Raw genomic sequence first — 21,672 nt, forward strand, 5'->3', positions numbered from 1 at the left:
TTTATAGCAAAAGATAAAATGAGTTAATTAGGCCATGCTATTAGAATCAGTAGCAAGGGAAATACTTGACACAACTACCAGAGAGTGGGAAGGAGAAGAGAGATTTTTGAAAGTTTAAAACAGTGTGTTTTAATTTCTAAGACTCTTCTCAATAATACCTTCCTGGATTCAACAAGAATTACAAATGTGTAGTTTAGGGAATGTTTTCATAACCTGAAATACAATCACAATATTGTTTTTCCTTTTTTCATTGGCTCTGTGATGCCTGGTACACTGGGATACCCAAAAGGTCCTTTCAAGACTTATGTTGTTAAGGCTAATGGTTAATGTTAAACAAGGAATTGTACCTTGTTAAGAAAGAAATGATTCTCATTAGTTATAGAATTGTAAAGTGAATACTGATTCACATAAATTTGCTAATTCTTCTTTCCTCTTGTGGACTTTACTCATTTGAAAGGAAGCATGGTAGAAGTAAGGGAGGTACAAGGAATACTTCTATACACAGTGAGGCGTAATATAGCAGATGACACATTGAAATTAGAGGATCTAGGTTTGAATCATACTTCTGGCTTTTGTTAGCTGTATGACTATGAACAAGTTCACTTAAGTCGTGAATGTCAGTTTCTTAATCTGGAAAATGGAGATACTAATATCTGATACTGACCTGACAGGATTGTCTTGAGACTCAAATGAGATAGTATATAAAGTATTAAATAAATGTGAAGTTTAACAGTTCCAAAAGGGGAATGATTATACAGGGAAGAAATAAATATGATCTAATATTTGCTTTCTTAACTACCAAAGTGGAAAGATTTCAAGTATGGTCCTAACAACAAACTGGATCTGTTTTCTGAGGACTAGTCTAAGTATGGAGGGTCTCACTAGTCAGACAATAAACATTTACTATAATAGTTATTAAATATTATCTTCACCAGTGACCTGGCCAAATGGAGATGAATTCTTTGGCCATGACAATTCATGAAATAAGAAAAAAAAATTCAATTTTAGTCCTAGATATTACCTTCCCATTTGAAGTGAGGAAGTGAGTTCAGATTTGACCTCAGACACTGACAAGTCGTGTGATTGGGCACCTAACCTATATTTACCTCTTTCTTCCTTTGTAAAATGGGGATAATAATAACATATACTTTTGTAAGCATGGCTCTAAAGACAGTACCTTCTTAGTTTAGTTTTAACATTGGGATAAAAAGAAGCACTCATTAGTAATTGAAAAAAGGAAGTGTATTTTGTTCAAACACAGCCAGAATATACAACAATGATATAGTGGCACTTAGATTCTCTGGATGTGCACCTCCACCCACACATCTATCTGAAAATGCATCAGGGTATTGGTGATTCATGTGGTCTCAGGTACCCACCAAGTCTGAGAATTATAGATTAGAAGTGGCTAGGACCTTTTATTACTCCAGGCTAGAAGCTGCTCTCAGGGAAACCAATGATATCATGTAAGAGGAGTAAATCAGGGAAGTCAGGGAAGCTGCATTAGGAAAATGCTGATCTTATCCCATTTACCTGTAAGAGTTGTTGTGAGTATAAAATGAGTTAGTATTTATAAAGTATATCTTATCCAAACTTTAAAGCAATACATAAATGCTAGCTATTATTAGCTATTATTGTGATGGTGCCAGAGTGGTGAAAAAAGGAACAGAGGGTTGGTGGAGCTGTGAATTAGTCCAATCATTCTGGGAAGTAATTTGGAACTATAACCAAAAAAATTAATAAAGTATATATACTCTTTGACTCATTGATAGTATTCATAGGTATATATCTCAAAGCGGTCATACACGGTGGAAAGGAACCCATGTCTGCAAAGATCTATAGCGATATTTTTGTTGTAGAGAAGGACTGGAAATGAAGTAGATAGCTATCATTCGGAAAATCGCTGAATAAGTTATGTTATATTAATATGGGATATCCCAAAAGTCTTAATGTAGTTTAAACACTTATGGCTTACTCATCTATAATGCTTACTAAAATTAATAAAGTTTTAACTTTTATTTAGTAAAATTAGTAAAGCTTTAAACTTTAATAGCTTAAAACTGCACTAAAACTTTTGGGACCTATGTGTGACAAAATATCATCTCACTGTAAAAATGATGAATATGGTGATAATAGTGAAACCTTGGAAGACTTGTATGAATTTAAGTAGAATGAAGTGAGCAGAACCAGGAAAATAATTTATACAATGACCACAATCGTGTAAAGGAATATGACAGAAGGACTTCAGAATGCACATTAGGGCAATGACCAATTATGACTTCAGAAGACTGATGATGAAACATACTCCTTATTTCTTGGCAGAGAGATGATGGATAAAAGTTATTGGATAGGAAATATATTTTCCGATATAGCCAACGTGTTGATTTGTTTTAGTTAACTGTATTGATTTATTACAACAGACCTTCAATTTGAATGTGAGGAGGAATTTATAAGTAGTGAGAGAGATGTGAACAAAAGAAGAAAAGAAAGAAAACAATATCAAAGAAATAGTAAAAATGAATAAAAAGAGGAAAATGAAGATCAGAAGTGGACATAGGATAGGATAGTTTTTTTTTTTTAAATCTCATGTTCAGAAAAAACAAACTCTTTGGCAGAAATAAGAAGTTTCATAAATTTTTCTGAACTATGCATTCTTCTTGTACATCAAGATGTCCATGGCTATGGATGATTATTAAATTCATAATAAAAAAAAGGAAATTCAAGAAGAAAAGATGGGACAGAGAGCTGTAATAATCACATAGATTTTAGATCATCCATAAAAATTAACACACCTGTTGGAAAACTAAATGCGAGACCTTTATTCCAAGACAAACTGAATTATCAAATACTGGAGAGACAGACTGATCACTCTTGACATTCTCAGTATAAACAAAACCAGAAGAAACAAGGAAGTTGAAGCTAAATGGAAAGATGGCTCACAGGTTCTTCTTAGAGAGATAAAAAAAGGATTAAAGACTATTGACTTTTTTAACGTACCTAAAGGCAACAACAAATACAGGAACCATCAAGTCAACAAGCATTTATTAAGTACTTATTACATTCCAGGTACTATGCTAAGTTCTGGGAATACAAATACAAGTAAAAAAGAAGACATTTTCTGTTTGCAAGGAACTTACATTCTAATGGAGGAAGACCACGCATAAAAAGAAGCTGAAAAGTGGGGGGTTGGAAGTGGGCAGGAATGCGAAGAGGATGGTCATGCAGGATAATGGTGGAGAAAGAAGTTTGGAGATTCAGAAGAGGAACAAAGGAGTAAATATGGCTAAATTGGGCATTTTCCTTAAATTGTAGGTTCTCAAAGAAGTGGCTAATCAGCAGAAGGAATTCCAGGGATTGGGTGGTCTTCCATGGCGAAAAAGCTGCTTGGTTATGATGGTGAAAGAAGTATCAAAGTCAAGATGGAGACCAGAGACAAATGAAGAAATTATATTTGGTCATCTCATAATGCAGTGCTCATAGCTAGTGTTTCCAAAATGAAAAACATGATTATTATTGCATTTTCTAAAGCAAACTCTGTTGTAGAGAAAGATGTAGAAAAATTTAATGAACTCTAAAAGATAAGGGAAAATATGTTGTGTCACTTCATAAAACAGGGAGGAAATGGAGAATTAAACTAGCTTTAAAGACACTCAACTAAGAAAAACTAAGGATTAAAAAAACAACATTTTAGGATAAAAATGGAAGGAAGATAACAAATCTAAGGATGGGAAAGATTTGCCAAGTTTTTGTACAAATGTTTTTTACCATCAAGAGCAGTAAATCCATTATACTTGGACAAAACTTTCCATCACAGTGCAGGCTATACTTGTATAGTCGAAAAGGTAGAAATGTTACTAAATGAGCAAAGGTAGGCAAGGACTTAGATTAGATCAAATGTGTACAGAGGATGTATGTGCTGAAAGGTACACACTTGTGAGGGCATCAAGAAATTGATTCTCGAGCACAGCTAGGTGGCACAGTGGATAGAGCTCCAACCTTGGAGTCAGGAGCACTTGAGTTCAAATCTGGTCCCAGACACTTGACACTTACTAGCTTTGTGACCCTGGACAAGTCACTTAGCCCCAATTGCCCTGCCAAAAAGCAAAAAAAAAATTATTCTCAAGGAATATAAAGAACTAGAAGTCATCAAGGACATGGAAAAACATCTTAGACCTCAATAAAATTGAGATAGTGAGACAAAGAGAATATCAACTACTGTATTATCATCATCACCATCCAAAGTAGTATTTATATAGCATTTTAAGGTTTAGAAAGTGCTTAACATATGTTAACTCATTTGATCTTCACAACAACCATTTGTAATAAGTTTTATTATTATCCTCATTTTACAGTTGGAGAAACTAAGGTACAAAGAACTTAAATGACTTGTCCAGGGTCACATAGTCACTAAGTGTCTGTGGCAGAATTCAAAAGGAAGTCTTCCTGACTCCAAGTCCCAAATTCTATCTCATTTACCTCTCTCTCTCTCTCTCTCTCTCTTTCTCTCTCTGTCATCCATAATAACAGATATATTATATATCTATATATGTGTGCGTATTTATAATATGGAAACACATTCTTATCTATGCAATCATTGATACATGTACCAGTAGTCTTATAAGTGATTTTGTTCTTTCTGTTGTGTTGTATAAGTCATGTCTAACTCTTTGTGACTCCATTGGGGGTTTTCTTGAAAGATACTACAGTGGTTTGCCATTTTCTTCTTCAGGTCTTTTGACACATGAGGGAACTGAGGCAAACATGGTTAAGTGACTTTCTCAGGGTCACACAGCTACTAAGTGTATGAGGCTGGATTTGAACTCAGGAAGCTGAGTCTTCTTCAGGTCCAGCACTCTATCCACTGCACATGGTAAATCACATCTTTACACAATTCATTCAAAGGTATAGATCATGCAAAATATTACTTTGTCTTGTTATTGAATATAAAAATATATATTTGATTCAGTGGAGCAAGGCATTACATTTAATCTGCTCTTTGAACAAGTTATCTCCCCTCCATATATAAAAATAATTCAAAGTTTATTGAAAGAGATAAAACATATGTAATGTTCAATGTCCTTGATCATCAATATCAGGCAAGGCACAAAACAGGGAAGTACAAATGAATTTACCACTGTCACAGAGGAGATCCAGCATAGGACCCTGTTTTGATGATATAGAACATGCTTCTCTTTGCAGATGACATTGGCATGTTTGCCTAAAGTACCAGAATATCTCACATCCTCTTTTTTGAGATTAATAAACACACAAAGGTGCTTGGGGTAAACATTCACATAGGAATAAACAAATCATGGTGAAGAATTTCTGTTGTCCTGATTATAACCACCATTTAGATGAACAACCTATAGAGCTTTTCCATCATTGCATTTAATTTGGACAGATAACGTAAGTAGACAAGGAGTTGGCCCAACAATAAACACCAGAAGATAACAGATGGGACTCCCTTTGGGAGACTGCAAAGTTCCTTTAATGATCCCAAACTTCTCCCAGAAAGAAAGGATCATCTTTTTAATGTCAATATTTTACTGGTATCATATGATTGTGAATACTTATAGAATACTATAGTCTTTGAAGAATTAAATATAAGTATTACACAAAGAGCAATGGAGAGATGAACAGTGGCTACACATAAGTGTTAGAAATAATGATTTGTAAACGAGAGCCAGAGAAAATATTGTGTGATCAAAGAAATGAATTAAGGTGAAAGAAGATAGTCACATAGTTGGGGCAAATAAAAACCTACAGATGGTCCCTGTGCTTTACTGAAACCCTTTGGATTTCAGAGAAAAGTGAGGAAACCCCCTAGTACATCAGGTGGACCTCCATGGTAAACTTATGAAAGTGCATTGGAAAGAGTTTCACAGGATGGGTCAATGTGTCTGAACTATGGCCTACACTTTTGGAATTAACATATTAATCAGATCAAAGATCTTGTTTGATATTTGAGAAGGTAAATATTATAATATCACAGTCAATATTTTTTAGTGAATACTATCTGGAAGTTGCTAAATTATAAAGAGCAATTTAGAAATATAATTCCTGCTCTCTGAACAATTATAATTTAAGGCAGACAACACTATAGACACCAGTACAGTTTTCTGTTTTCTTCTATTTAGACCTGTGTTTTCATCAGTATGGGAATTTTTGGTGTTGAAACTCCCTCTACCAATGCATATCTACAACTTATTAGCAACTTAATCATAGAAAGTTGTTCGCATCACTGAATAGTTAAGTAAGAAAGAACAAAACCAACATTTATTAAGCACCTACTATGTGCCAGGAACTGGTTTATGAAAAAAGCCAAGAGCTTTCCACATATCTTCTTTGATTCTCACAATAATCCTGAGTGAAAGGTATACTTATTATCCTCATTTTACAGTTAAGGAAACTGAAGCAGACAGAGGTTAAATGAATTACCCAGGGTTACACAGATTGGAAGTATCTGAGTCTTTATGTGAACATGGGTTTCCCCGACTTTAGACCCAGCTCTGTATCTACTGCACTAACTATTGTTCAGTTGTATCCAATTAATTCTTCATGATTTTGTGGACCACATCATACCAATGCTGTCCATGGGGTTATCTTGGCAAAGATCGTGGAGTGATTTGCTATTTCTTTTTCCAGTGGAGTAAGGCAAACAGTGACTTGCCCAGGATCACATAGCTAATAAATGTCAGAGGCTGGATTTGAACTCAGGTCTTCCTGACTCCAGGCCCAACACTCTATCCACTGAGCCATCTAGATGCCTCTTTGTCTAGTGACTTTATTATGGTGTCACAGTTAGTATCTGTCAGAGGTAGGCTTTGAACTTACCTCTTCTTGATTCCAAGGCCAATCTACTGTCTTCTGTATAGCACATTGTCCCTCAGAACATGAGCATATTAAACAATAAATTGATGATATAAGCATTTTTACATATTATATATGTATTTCCTCATAAATGATACAAGTAAGTACATTAAAGACAATTTTACTATTTGGGGGAAGAATTAATAAATAACTATGGGTGTTTCATTCTCAAATAGGCAGAAGCAGCTGCCTCTCATCTAACTGATGTACAAAAGCTATATGCAGCTATACTTTGTGGAGTTCAAAGAGAGAAATAATTGGCTAAGTGGGTGGTCAAGTCAATTCAGTTTGACATGCACTGATTAAGGGTCTGTTGTGTACCAGCCACCATAGTAGGTGTGGGAAATACAAAGCCAAAAATGAAACAGTCCCTAACCACAAAGGGTTTACATTCTACTAGGAGGGAGAGGGTGCAACATGTATACAAATAAATATAATATAAAAAAAACTGAAGGAGGAGTGAAGACTTGTAATTGTTGGGATTCAGAGAGGGCATAACAGAGAAGAAAAGACTTAATTTGAGCCTGGGATGGAGACAAGGATTATGAAGGGTAGAAAAGAGGAAGGAATGCATTATGTACATATGCAATTAGGAAATGAAATTTCAAATTCAAGCAATGCGTGACAAGCCAATTTTCCTGGAATGTGCTGCAAATTTGATCGTTTATTCCCTCTATAATTTGAATGAAGGAGTTGGGCTTCAAGATGAGGACTTTACAGCTCAGGAAATTTATACTATGCAGATAATACCTGAACCAGGTGACAGTGTTCATAATATGCAAGAGGAAGGACATTCCAACTTTCTATTTTCTGTTCAAGGACAGCAAATGGAAAAAAAAATCAGTTTTATTATAAAGCAGTCAAATCTGATAGTTAATTGAGAACAAAGAGTTCTGAGCACTCTTACTAAACTATCACTATTTGACATGAATTATATCAACTGAAAAAGTCAGAATGACTCCAAATGGAATGACCAATCCTTTCTTCAATGCATACTTAGCACAACTTGCCAAAATAATTTCCCAAAGATATAGGAAGAATGTATATGTTGATTTGACCATGTCAACCCCCTAGAAATATTCAAAAATCTTCATTTATTTCTTCTCACCTCTAAGACAAAATATGATCTTCTTAGTTTGTATGACATTTAATATCCTCCACAATCTGATTTAAACCTACCTTATCGGCCTTTTTTGTAAGACAGCCAGGTCACAATTAGTGCAAGTAATGGATCCCCAGAAGTGGCCACCTGTATTCATATTTGCACTATTTGAACTTACAATCATTTAAAATATTGAAATTTGTTTCTTTCGCAATCTCCAAGTTTCAATCAAAAGAAACTCCTAAGTTCCTTCTCCCATCTCCTCAGAGTAACATATATTTATATTGTCTCCCATATCTAGAATGTATTCCTGAATACTTATCTTCCCTCAAAGTTCAGTTCAATGTTCCTTGCCTCTTTCAGTCCTTCCCTGATACTGCTAGCTCTTTACTAACTCAATTTTTTTTTAAAGCTCATTACCTATTTTTCTCTTTCTAAATTTCCATTCACCTGAATCTTTCACTGAACTCATCAGTGTTCATGTTTTATCCTCGTAACTCACCCTTAGAATATAATGTCCTGGAGGTCAAGTATCTTATTTATTTATTTATTCATTTTAATTTTGCCCGTGTATCCTCAATACTTACCAGAGTACCTTGAGTACAAAAAAAAAGCCCATGATTTTATTGGCAGATGGAACTCCTGTTGAGGATTTTACTAATCCTCCTGATGAGGATTTTACTATTGAGTATCAGCAAATTACCATCTTATAGAGTTGCCCTAAGAGATTAAGTGACTTACCCAGCATCACAGAGACAGTATGGATCAGTCATATTTGTAAAGTTTACTGATTATTGAGGTGTAAAAGTTACCAATGAAAATATAACCATCAGTTCTGGGTCTTGGGAGCTGGTCTGAGCTGGCTCCAATACACCCCTTCCTCACAGTACAGATTGGAGGGAGCAACACTAGAAGAGGAAGTCTAAATAAAGACCTTCTCTCGACTACTCTGGAGGGCTCCTATAGAAGGTGGCTTTGTTAGTACTCTGTTCTATTATTACTAAGAATCAGCATAAGGTAAGGTAATGGAGATGCCATGACCTATTGATCTGGTTACGCCATTAGAGAATCAACCTATTCCCTAGAAAGTGATGGATCTCTTCATTATGATTCACACATTGCCCAGAAGCCCCTGACTTCCTGGAATTTTTGTTAAAAATTGCAAATCTCTTAGCAAACATTTTCATCCACTACAGTTTTCACTAACAATGGAGGAGACCTGTAAACTTATTAATGTTTCATTTAAAGCTTTCTCAATATGTATTTTTTATTATATTGAAACATCCTGGAGAGTTTAACAAAAGGGAATGAGAAATATGGTGTTAAAGCTGAGGCATCATCTTGGTATATCATAATGTGTCATTATGTATTAAAAATCTTGAAAAATTTGAAGTGGGAAAGAATAGTAATCACAGGGGGGTCCATGAAATACCATTACAGAGGGAGTTATACCCGAGCTGAGCCCCGGAAGTGGGAGAACAATCTTATTCATTGTGATTAGGACTCTGTCTGATACACAGCATTACGTATCTTGGGGCTGCTTAATACGCATTTGCAGAAAGGATGTGTGATTTCTTAATCACGTGGGGAAAGTTTAGGTTGGGAATTTCTTTCACTGATTCAAAACATCTTTTCTTCCCTAGAGAAAGGACTGAAGTACAGCCATTGATTGATGTCCCTAAATTGGAGAAGTAGTTGGAACCCAAGCTGTGTATTTAGGAAATATATCCAGTTTCTCTGAGGATTTAATTTTGCCTGTCATCTTAGCTTGAGCCAAAGTAGGGATATAGTGATGAGACTACTTTGACACACAGATTTAGGACCAGAGAGCAAACGGCCATGTAGTAAAGATGACCAGATTCAGGGGCCCAGGAAAAACTAGTTATATGCTCTATAATCCACATGTATTGGAAAGAGGTAATTGGTCCATTAAGGGGTGAACTAGACAAATGATTTGGTTTATATAATCTACTTCAGGGAACCAGAAAATTAAGGCCTCTTGAGGTAGCTAGGCTTCCTCATTCCACATCTCTTTCCCTCTAATTACTCTCTAGGCTAGATCTAAACCTGTAGTTTCAGGTATCTCTATCTCTGAAATCCCACTATTGACTAAACTAAGCTGACAGACACACTCAAGGGCCCTTATACTGAGGACCAAAAAATCTTTATATCAGTGTTTCCTAGAAATTGACCCAACTATTTATTTCACTGCTATCACATGATAGAATCTTTAGGTGATCCTAGAGATTAGATTTTTTTTAATACCAATAGGAGCTGGACTCAGATTTAGAAAGCCCACAATTCAAGTACCACCTCTGACACATATTTCTCAGTACCCTAAACAGCTCTGTGACTATAAATCCAAGAAAGGGTATTTATCTGCATTGGCAGATTAAGCTCCTTGCCATGAGCTTCCTATAGCAATTAAATCACAAATCTGCTTTAAAAATACAATATATAAAGACATGAACATATTGAAATGTTATCATGTCTTCTTCACCCCACCCCATAACCTGACAGCCATCTTAACAGTCTGTACTCATTTATGCTTTCCTGATGAAAAGACAATTAGGGATGTCTATAGACAAATAGGCAAAATCCTTAACTTTGATACAATCATATCCATCTTAGACATATTTTTTTTTCATCTGGATGATAGTGATCTGACTAATAAAAAATGTGTCCTATACCATCTGTCCTGAAACTAGTCATTATCCATTGACTTTGTTAATGGAAAACCATGGATTCAGTTCTAGTGGCCAAAGAGGAAGCTTACTCCTTTAAGAATTTTTTTTTGCTTTATTCATTAAGAGAAAATTTATGAATTTTACATATAAAGGTCATATAAAATCTTATATATGGAACTTAAAATCATAGCTACTGCCTAAAAATATTAATAGTTACATAGGATTTGATAAACTGCAGATTTATTGTATCCTAATAATGAAAGGTTAAGCAACTCCCTTCAAAACCTTAAGAAAATAAATCTATAAACCCTACAATATCCATCAGGGGAAGAAATCTCATTATTAGCCTGCATGTTCTCACATTTAAGGAATGGCATTCAGTTTTCAGTAAACCATTTATTATTTTGTTAAAAGTAATTTGGGCTCTTTATTTTTCATGCAGTCTTATTAGAATTTTATATTGTGGTGCTAATATTATTTTCACCTTGTTTGGCACTTACATTGGCAAGTCTAACCCTTACATTTTGAAATGTGCAAAGTATAAAAATGTTAACAGCAGCATTGTGTTACTGATTAACAAAGGCACAACCTGACCTTCTAATTTAACAGTAGTCCAGTCCCATTATAAATATAATCACATTACATATTATATATTATTCCCCAAAGTCCTCCGGACTAACCACTCAGGGTAACTGTGCTGCCCATTGTTGTACTCCAAGTTCTCTGTAATTCTCACCTGTTCATCATAGACAAGTTCACTGACAGTCACCTCCTGCAGTTTGAGGGGTAGGGGAGGGAGGTTGTGATGCAACAAGTAGAAAATGTCAGCATCTTAATGAATTTCTTTAGACTTTACTATTCATAGCTGAACTAGAAGCTCAAAATGAATTTTTCTCATGTCTTGAAAGGCAATCACTTCAATAAAGATGGAATTTCAAATCATTTTCATTGAATCAAAGGTTTTGGATTTTCTTATAATAAATAGCCAACATCAATTTTCTACATCCCATATCTTAGCAATGCTATTTATTTCCTAGCCCATCTACTTTTCTTCAGATAAGGCAAAAGACAGAAAATCTGAGAAGGTAAGCAAAGAAATGAAAAGTAAAGGTTCCAAAATGGGGTGAGAGGATGTCTCAGAAGTTCTAGATATTAAGAAACACACCCTATCAAGATAGTTAAAGACAAAGGGTATGTGAAGTCAATTCAATGGTAGGCACATTATCATCATGTAGTCCTCTTTAGGGGATTAGTCATCATGTAGACAGGTAACTCCAGTAATCTAATTTCATTATCTTGGATCAGGACTGGACCTGACATATAGGATGTTAAGTATTTATGGTTCCTTAATGAGGTCAACATGGGGCCCAAGAAATACCACTTTTTACTATTTTTCTAGTTTTTTTTCACATAGCTTTGAAAAGATACTACTTATAATCTTATAAAAATATGGCTGATGTGGCTGTAAATTTTTCTAATTGAAAGGAAATTCTGATGTTTCTTACATTTTTGTCTTACTATTTACTCTAAAAGTATTAGAGTGGCTAGATTATTTTGTATTGTGTATTGTGCCTGGCATATATGTCATTGCATTAAGTTTAAAAGTTCATTGAATTGTTATGATAATATAATGGTTTCTTCCTAACAATAAGTTAATATACAGTTCTCTAATGTCTGCAAATTACTTGGACAACAAAATCTTCGTGAGAAAGACAGTACAAATATCATGATACAAATTTTATAGATGATTGAAGAGATTACCAATGGCTAATAAATTATGGAGCCAGGACTTTAATCCCAGTCTTTTGACTCTTTTCAGTGCATTGCATGTTTACATCTTGTGGCCTCCAAATATAAAGAGAAGGAACATGACTCTATGGAAGACTGTTGATTTAATTGATGTAAGCTCCTTGAGGAGGGACTGATTTTGTTTTTTTATTGTACCCTTAGTGGTTAGCACAGTGCCTGACTCACTTAGCACTTAATGAAAGCTTTTTGATTGATCGCTCAGTTGGTTTACTGAGAACATTATTTGAAGTCCTTTTTATAATTTTTAAAGTAAAAGAATAATATTCTTCACTTTCAGTATAAGACCTATTGATTATAAAAGTAACCAATACTAATCATCTAAAATTACCTGAGAAAAACGTGGCATGTATTGTCTTAGGCCATGTCACCATGAAATAAGTCCATTGTGTTTATTTATTATGAAGTCAATGATTTTTTTTTATTCCCTACATAGGAAATAATAAAAAAAATAGACAACAACAAAAAAGCAAAAATCAAGTTCAAACAGTCAGCTTAAGGGGCATGTAATAGGCAATACATACTTTGTTTGGCTTATGTTACCACTAAATTTTTTGTGTAAATTTGTGTTGTCCCAAAATTCAGGAAGGTGGGTGCAAAATGGTGATGAGGTCCTTGAGCACCTATTTCCCTTTGAAAAAGAAGACCATTGTATCTTCCAAAATATCACCAAGATATTTCAGTGTAGAGAGGAAGAAGGAAAAAATGACCTTACAAACTTTCTACAAGCCTGACATTGATTCAATTCATAATTTTTTTTCAGGCATTTTATGTCTCTTAGTAATGAATAACCAAGCTTATTTATGTAGCACCAACATTGTCAATTTAATAAGGTCAGTCAAACCAGTTTTGGTGTCATATAGGGAATCTCTTTTTCCTTTTTCACTTGTTATGGTGTCACTTGGTCAACAATCTTTACTTCAGTTTGGGGCTGGGTTGGATTTTTGCAAAGGGAAAGAGTGTTAGAAATTAAATAGCAGTAGGTGATATGACATAGAGCAGTTGGCTTTAATGTTGGGTTCCTTTACTCCATGCATCGAGTCAGCTGTATGGCTCTCCAGATTGTTTTATGGTATTTCATTTAGGATCTGGACAAGCCATGTCAATTTATCAAACATCTAGGTGAAAAGCAATGAAGTATAGTAGCTTGGTACTCAGGTTTAAACCTGGGAAAATCTGAGCTCAAATCTACTCTCAAACACAATAAGGTTTCATGAATCTTGGTAAGTCACAACCTCTCAGTAACTTGGACAGCTCTCTAAGACTTCCAGAGAAGGTGTTGACCTGCATAGGTAGAGTAGTTTCCTCACCTATGTGGTGCTGGTTCCTCTTAGGACATTTGAATAAGCACAGGAGCTCCAGAAACATTATATTTTAGGAAAAGGAAAAATAAGTCTTATGTTGTAGTAAACTAAAGAAAAAAAGGAAAAATAAAAAAAAGCACCAAAGAATATTGCATGTTTACTGGAATACAATTAATTATATGCTGATTTACAATTTTTGGATCATAACTTTAGAGTTATATGGTCACTTAGAAGTCATCTAGCCATATTCTGGTCTCCATACCTACAATTTTACAGATGAAGACACTGAGTTCCATATAATTTCAGTGTCTTATTCAAGGTTACACTGGGGTCAAATTATCATGAGAACCCAGGTGTTCTGACCCCAAAGTCATTGCTCTTTTCACTAAATCAAACTCCCTCCATTAGTGGCAGGTCAATTATTTAATAGCAGGATTCAATCAGGTATCTCTGTATAGTCAGATAGCTAATTTAGAGACATGAATAAAGGCAAGAAGGAAGTGAACTCCATTTCATTTCATACCAATGAAACATTTTGACCAGAAGCTAGAAAACTCCAACAGTTAGGTTCAAACAGTACATTTGACTGAAATGTCATTTTTGGGTAGTCCAGTTTCTAGCAGAATGTAAATGAATGACCTTATTCTTCACCAAAATGGAAAGTTGCTCTCCTGGCCACACATTTAATGGGAATATTTCAGATTCTTGTGATGTTCATTTTGAAAATTCTTTGCATCTGCTGTGTAGAAGAATTGAGTGTGATTTTGAAAAAAGTCACTTTACATGCAGAAAGTATCACTTAAACATAGCAGAATGGAAATTACTTTTTTCCAATCTTTTAGAATGCAATCCCTGTAGACATTCTATCCTTGTAAGAACTCATCTTCACCTTTTGTAAGAAAAACTCTCATCTAGTTATTTTAAATTGGTTGCAAAACACAATTATACATAAAGAACCCAAGCAAAAGACTCCATCAAATGCACTAGAGCAGTAAATACTGTTTTCAATTAAATGTTAATCTATGGGATATTATCTCACTGTCCAAGACCTAAACAGACTAATTTTAAAGAAATTTGCATTCCTTTCTAATTTCATAAACTGATTCCAAAAAAGTCTCATTGGTGGAGATTTGTTTTTCCTTTATTATTTATATTAAATTAACTGAAGTTAAACTATATGCCGTATCCTTCCTCTTTACTTTGACCCATAAAAATATGTTGGGGTAAAAATGAAAGGAATTAGCACCATTTGAAATTTCCGCAACATAAATACAGACACTTAATAATGATTAGTGGAATAGGATAATTTAAGATATAGCAATATTGCTGTAGTTATTAAACTAAGATTAGTAATGCTAAATATTTTATAGTCTCTTATCTATCTCTATTTCATCTACTTCTTTCTCTACACACATGGGCATATGCATATATATACATATATATGTATATATATATGTATGCATACAAACATACACATAGCTCTATTTTTTCCAAACCTGTGACATCATTGGGAGTGCACAATTCCTATAGAAGAAACTCCTGCTGCTGCTATTGTTCTACAATTTAGTATTAGGGAGTTGGCTTGATTTTATTTTTTTTTAAATCTTTTTTTTTTTTAGTGAGGCAATTGAGGTTAAGTGACTTGCCCAAGGTCACACAGCTAGCGAGTGTCAAGTGTTTGGTCTGAGGCCAGATTTGAACTCTGGTCTTCCTGTCTTCAGGGCCGCTGCTCTATCCACTGTGCCACCTACCTTCCTTGGCTTGATTTTATTTAAAAAAAAAAATACACATATTCACATCACACACATGTGTTAAATGTTTCTATCTATGCATGCACACATGCACCATCATATAAATATACATTAATCTAAATGAATTTGGACTAGATTATCTCTAAGATCAACAATAAATACATGAATGTGTGTACACATACATGTATATGTGGTGCACATATAGGCACACACACACACACATATACATATATACTTGCCTATAGGTTTACATGAAGAAACACATATATACACATATACACATGTGTTTGTATAGGCATATACATATACACACATATAAATACACACACGTACATACACACATATATACATATCCAGGCATGCATACACACATATACATATGCACATACATACACACACACACATCCTAGAATGCTAGAATGTTAGGGCTTAAAGTGCAGAGTTTATATAGTTATCTAATCCAAATTCATTTTAAAAATGAAGAAATTATTTTACTATTTAAATGATTCCTTATCACTTCTTATGTAACATGATTGTAATGATATGAATACAGAATTTAGAATAATAATACTTGGATTTGAATAATAAATGTCTAACTTTTAATATTATGGCCTTTGGCAAGTCCCTTCATCACCACGGGTTTGTTCTGCAAACCAGAAAATGGTCCTATGTTGAACATCCTTGGTCTTAGTGCACTTGCTTTTTGGTTCCATCTTCCTTTAAAATTGATTAAAAAAAAACTGATCCAAAATATGTCATTTCATTTCCTGTGACTTTAAGTCTTCAGGTACCATACCAGTCACCAATTCGACTGAGAAAGGAGCCTCATGTCTTCAACTTCTCTCCATTTTCTCTCATACCATTGGCATGTTTTTTGGAGTAAAATTCCATGTGAAAATGGAATTACCTGGATACAGACACCTCACACATAATTCCACCCCTTTTATGGAATTACTTTGATTTAAGTACACTCATAGATATAGAGTCAGTGTGGAAGTAGGGGTTGGCAGAAGAGATTAAAATTTACTTGTTGCCAGAATAATTTAGTGAATCAGAGGGAGTTCCTACCAGCCTCACCCTTCTTGTTACAGATTATTCACCATATGATCAACCTCCATATGGACCTCAGATGTATACAAGGTAAGGCCAAGTGAAATGGAGATTCCATGCAATGAATTAGAACAGTGAAGGCAGCTTATCTGGGTCATTTAGAGGGTTTTTTTTTTATTTTTCTTGGTCTCTAACTATCTTGATTGGCTTTCTACTCCTTCCCAATTCACAAAAAATTATGTTATAACAGTCAGCTTTACTTTGCCTTTCTATGTCTTGGAAAAAGTAGTCAATCAATAATCATTTTTAAGCACCTAATTCATGCCAGGCATTGCACTAAATTCTGGGAATATAAAGAAAAGGAAAAAATTGTCCTTGCTCTCAAGGAGGTTACATACAAGAGTCAAGCATTCTGAAATAATTGAAAAAGTGATTCAATGTTGGCACTTAGGTCAGACTTACTGGGTTATAATTTTTCGTTTATTTATTTTGGTTCATTACTGCTTAACATACTGAGAGTGCCAATATGCCCAGTACCAGGATGTTTGGATTTATGCTCAACATCCTCATTTCCTTTTGAACATGCAGAATCATAGTTCATTCCAACAAATTTTTTGGTCTCTTTGTCAGTCATTTGAGAGTGAATCTGTAAATGAGACAGCTCACTTATCTATTATCCTTGTTATGTGACCATCCAGCATTTCTTTGGGCTATTCAGTGCCTTCTGGGCACCTTCCACCCCTACCTTCAAGGAAGCTCTTCGTTGACAAAAGAACACATTCAGAAAGATGATGTACATAATTTCTTCCATGTGCATTCAACCTTCTGTTTTCCATTCTTCATTGTGATTCATTATTCTGATATGTCATTCATTGCAGGAAAACTCTAGATTTGAATATTTCTATTTTGATCTCAAGGACAACACCATTATCTATAGTGTATGGATGTTACTAAAACTAATCCTAGATACTTTGTTTTCTTACTGAAACAGGATTTTATTTAAAATTTTTGAATCTATATTCATTAATGATATTGGTTTGTAGATCTTCTGTGTTTTGTCCTTCCTTGGTTTAGGTATGAGAACTATTTTTGTCTCATAAGAGGATTCTGGTGAGATTTTTTTTTTCCTCACATTTTGAGAATGATTTGTGCAAGCATGGGTACTAATTATTCTTTAAAATTTGATAGAATTGTCCTGTGAAGCCATTAGGGCCACAAATTTTTTTTCCTTTGGTAGTTCCTTTACAGCTAGTTCTATTTCCTGTTCTGAGATTGAGTTATTTAAAATCTGTATTTGGCTTTCTGTCAATTTAGTTATTTTATATTTTTGAAATTATTCCTCTATTTCTTTTGCATTCTCAATTTTGTTAGCATGTAATTTTGTATAATAGTTTCTGATCATTCTCTTTATTTCTTCTGGTTTTGTTGTGATTTATTTCCTCTGTAACACAAATGATCCCTTATCCCACTTATTTTACAAAATGGCTAACGGTTAAATAAATGCAAAATTCAATTCAATTCCATCCCATAAACACTTACCAAATCACACAGTTTTAGAGAGGAATCTCAGTATTGACATGGTCCAATCCATTCTACAAAGGAAATCTTACCACAAATATGTTCATTCAGCCTCTGCTTGAAATCTATTAGTGTGGGAGAACTCAGCTTCCTAAGACAATCCATTCCATTCCATCTTTGGACTACTCTGTCATTAGGTATGATACCTGTTTGCAACTTCTAACCAACACTCTTTGTTCTACCCTTTAGGGTCAAACAGAACAAGACTCATACCTCTTCTATATGAAAACCCTTTGACTACTGGAAGATATCTATTACGCCCCAATTAAATATTCTCTTTTCCAGAGACTATTCATATAATAGTCAATTGATCATCCTGTGGTATGGGATCAAGGCTTTTCACCATCATGGTTATCCTTCTCAGGATGACTTCTACTTAAATAATACTCTTATTAAATTTGGACATCCAAAACTGAACAGGGCACTCTAGATATTATTGGATCAGGAAAGAGTACAGAGAGACTATCACTTTCTTATTCTTGGCAGATGTGATTTCCTTAACATAACTCAAGATCACTTTAGTTTTGGTTGTTGTTGTTTGTTTGTTTGTTTTCACAATTCTTTTCTGACAAATTGAATTTGGAAGCCCAAGAATACATCCAGATCTTTTTCAGACAAACTACTAACTATTCCTCCTTGATCGTGTAGTTGTGAAATTGGTTTTACGAACCCAAGTGAATTTTTTTAAATTTCTTCCTACTGAATTTCATCAGATTAGATACAGTCTAGTGCTCTACCTTGTAATGATCTAGTTGGATCTCAATTCTGTCATCTAGCACACTGTTTATTCTTACTGGCTCTATGTCATCTGCAAATTTTGATTATCATGCCATCTTTGCCTTTACTCAAATCACTGATACAAATGTTAAACAGCACAGGGTCAAGTAGACTCCTGGTTTACTCCACCTCCTGTCAAGATGATTTGAGCCATTCTACCATTCAGTCACTTATAAACACGACTATAGCATCACTTAATCCACATGCATCTATTTCTCCTTCACCACCATGCTGTACTCCTCTGGCCTTCACCATGCCCAGGTAACCTCTTTATCTTGAAAGATCACTTCAGCTTTGGAACTCATATCTCAGAAGTATCCTCTTCTCCTGAGATCCCTCTCTCTGATTGGATGGCTTTTCCAGGAATTTATTTTCAATTTTCACCATATAACTTGTCTTCCCTTCCCTTTTCAGCTTCCCTTTATGTGTCATTTTCCTCATTAGAATTTAACCTCCTTGAGGACAGATACTGTCTTTATTTTTTCTCATATTTATATGCACAGTGCTTAGAGCAATGTCTGGCACATAATAAGCTAGTAAACATTTAATAGTTGCTTGGACTGACAATTCATTAAAGGCTTTGCTAAAATCCAGATAAACTGCTACAAGAGGAAATAAGGTTAAATCTGATGAAGCTATGTGGGTTCCTTGTCAGCAGTGCTTCCTTTTCCAAATACTCAATAAACCTGCTTAATGATTTGTTCTAGAATATTTTTAGGAATCAAAGTCAAGCTCACTGGTTTATTAGCCTTCTGATTCTGTTCTCTTCTATTAAAACAGAGAGAGGGGTAATTTTTGATTTTTTTCAGCCCCTGGGATTTTATTTCCTACAATTTTTCAAATATCACTAACAGTGTCTCAGTAATAATTTCTTCTTGTTCTTTCAGTATCCAAGGGTGTAGCTCATCTGGGCCAAGTGATCTGAATTCATCAAGGATAAGTAGCTACTCTCTTATTTTTTTGTGTATTAACTACCTGTTAGCCATGTTCCTTCCATAGTTTGCTGTGCAAAGGTTATCCTCCTTGGTAGAGAAAAGAGAAGTGTTAACTATGTGCAAAAGTACTGGTCTGCTATCAATCAGCTGGAAGATGATGAACCAATGTGAATTTTTTTTTGGATATTAAATTTAGGGTTTCATATATAATGTATTAGTGATGTTATTAACAATTGTCTTTTAGTTATTTTAATTTCTTGTGAGTTATTTATGTCTATTAATATTTTCATGAATAACTGATTTTGTTCGCAAAAATCTTCCCAAAGTTCCTTTCCCTTTCCCTTTTGTTGCTTTTCCTTTTCTCCTCTTCCTTCCTTCCTTCTTTCCTTCCTTCTTTCCTTCCTTCCTTCCTTCCTTCCTTCCTTCCTTCCTTCCTTCCTTCCTTCCTTCCCTTCATTTTTTACTTCTATCTTTCCTCCTCTTTTATTGTTATTTATGACTTCATATGACTATCTTGTATCTCTAGCTATAGTATGAATTCCCTGAAGGAAAGGGCATGTTCAAGATTTTTTTTTGTATCTTCAGTGCTTAGCAGTTCATTTTGTGCATATTTACAAACATTTATTGTTGATATGATAAGATTGTATATGTCTTTTTTTTCTCCTTTGTTTTCACATAGACTACTGTGATTCTTTGAAAAATACATTAATGGAATATTTGAGAACGTGTGTGTGTGTGTGTGTGTGTGTGTGTGTAGGAGAGTGGTTATATAGAGGGTTGAAGAAAGAAGAACAAAAATCAAAGGTGTTGATTTTTCAAGATTTTTCAAGGTGAAAAATAGTAACTTCAAATATATAAATCAGATTCATTTTACTTTGGTCATATTTTACACTTCAGCAAAGCTCTGCAAGAATCATTAGCACCTTCTTATTAAATTTCAATTTACTACTGTTTTTTACCATCTGTTAATTGTCTGTTTTGATGTATAGCTTTTCCTAAGTTTATCATCACTTCAGAACATCTCTAAATTGTAAATTTCCAACATGACAATTAACAAACAACTGAGTAGAGTGCAATGTGCAAAACTTGAAATTATCTCACTGGCCAATGGAAAAATAAGAAAAATAATAATTATAAGTTTTCTGAAACATTCTTTCAGGCTTCTTAGAATGAACAGACACTCAATAAAACAAGACTCTGGGAATACCAGTTCAAGTTAACAGATCTTGAAGATTTCTCAGAGAAAGTCAGAATGATTATGAAATAATATGCCTCACAACTTTCTGGTTTCCTTCCTGTGGGAAGTCTTTCTCAAAGTATCATTAAACCTGAGAGGTCAAATCAAATAAACTTGGTTGTTTGCAACATTCCCAAGTTGCCACCATTTTCTTTCCTGAAAATATTACTGCTATCATAGAAAATGTACTGAGATCCCAAAATGCCTATCCCACTACACCAAAATTTACAATTCATTAAAAAAAATCTACCTTTTCCCTTTCCTTGTCTACTTTTCATTGTACGCTGCATAGATGAGTGTAGTGGCTCTGGATACTGCCTAACATATTGTTGCTGTTCAGATGTCAAATAATTATTATTGTTGTCACTGTTATTGTCACCCTCAAAAACTGCTGCTAATAAGCTCTGATGAGGAAAAGTGCAGGGGTGAAAAAATAATCCTTTTTATATGATCCCTGTAAAGAACCAAATAAATTAAGGCAGCTCTTAGAGCACTCCACAAAGCAGTTGTCACAGTGTTTCATTTTGTAAAAGAAAGTCCTTTCTTTTCTTATTAGTCTAAGGCCCTGTTTACAT

The sequence above is a fragment of the Vombatus ursinus genome, unplaced genomic scaffold (genome assembly GCF_900497805.2).
Source record: "Vombatus ursinus unplaced genomic scaffold, bare-nosed wombat genome assembly UNPS02009205.1, whole genome shotgun sequence".
Taxonomy (NCBI): domain Eukaryota; kingdom Metazoa; phylum Chordata; class Mammalia; order Diprotodontia; family Vombatidae; genus Vombatus; species Vombatus ursinus.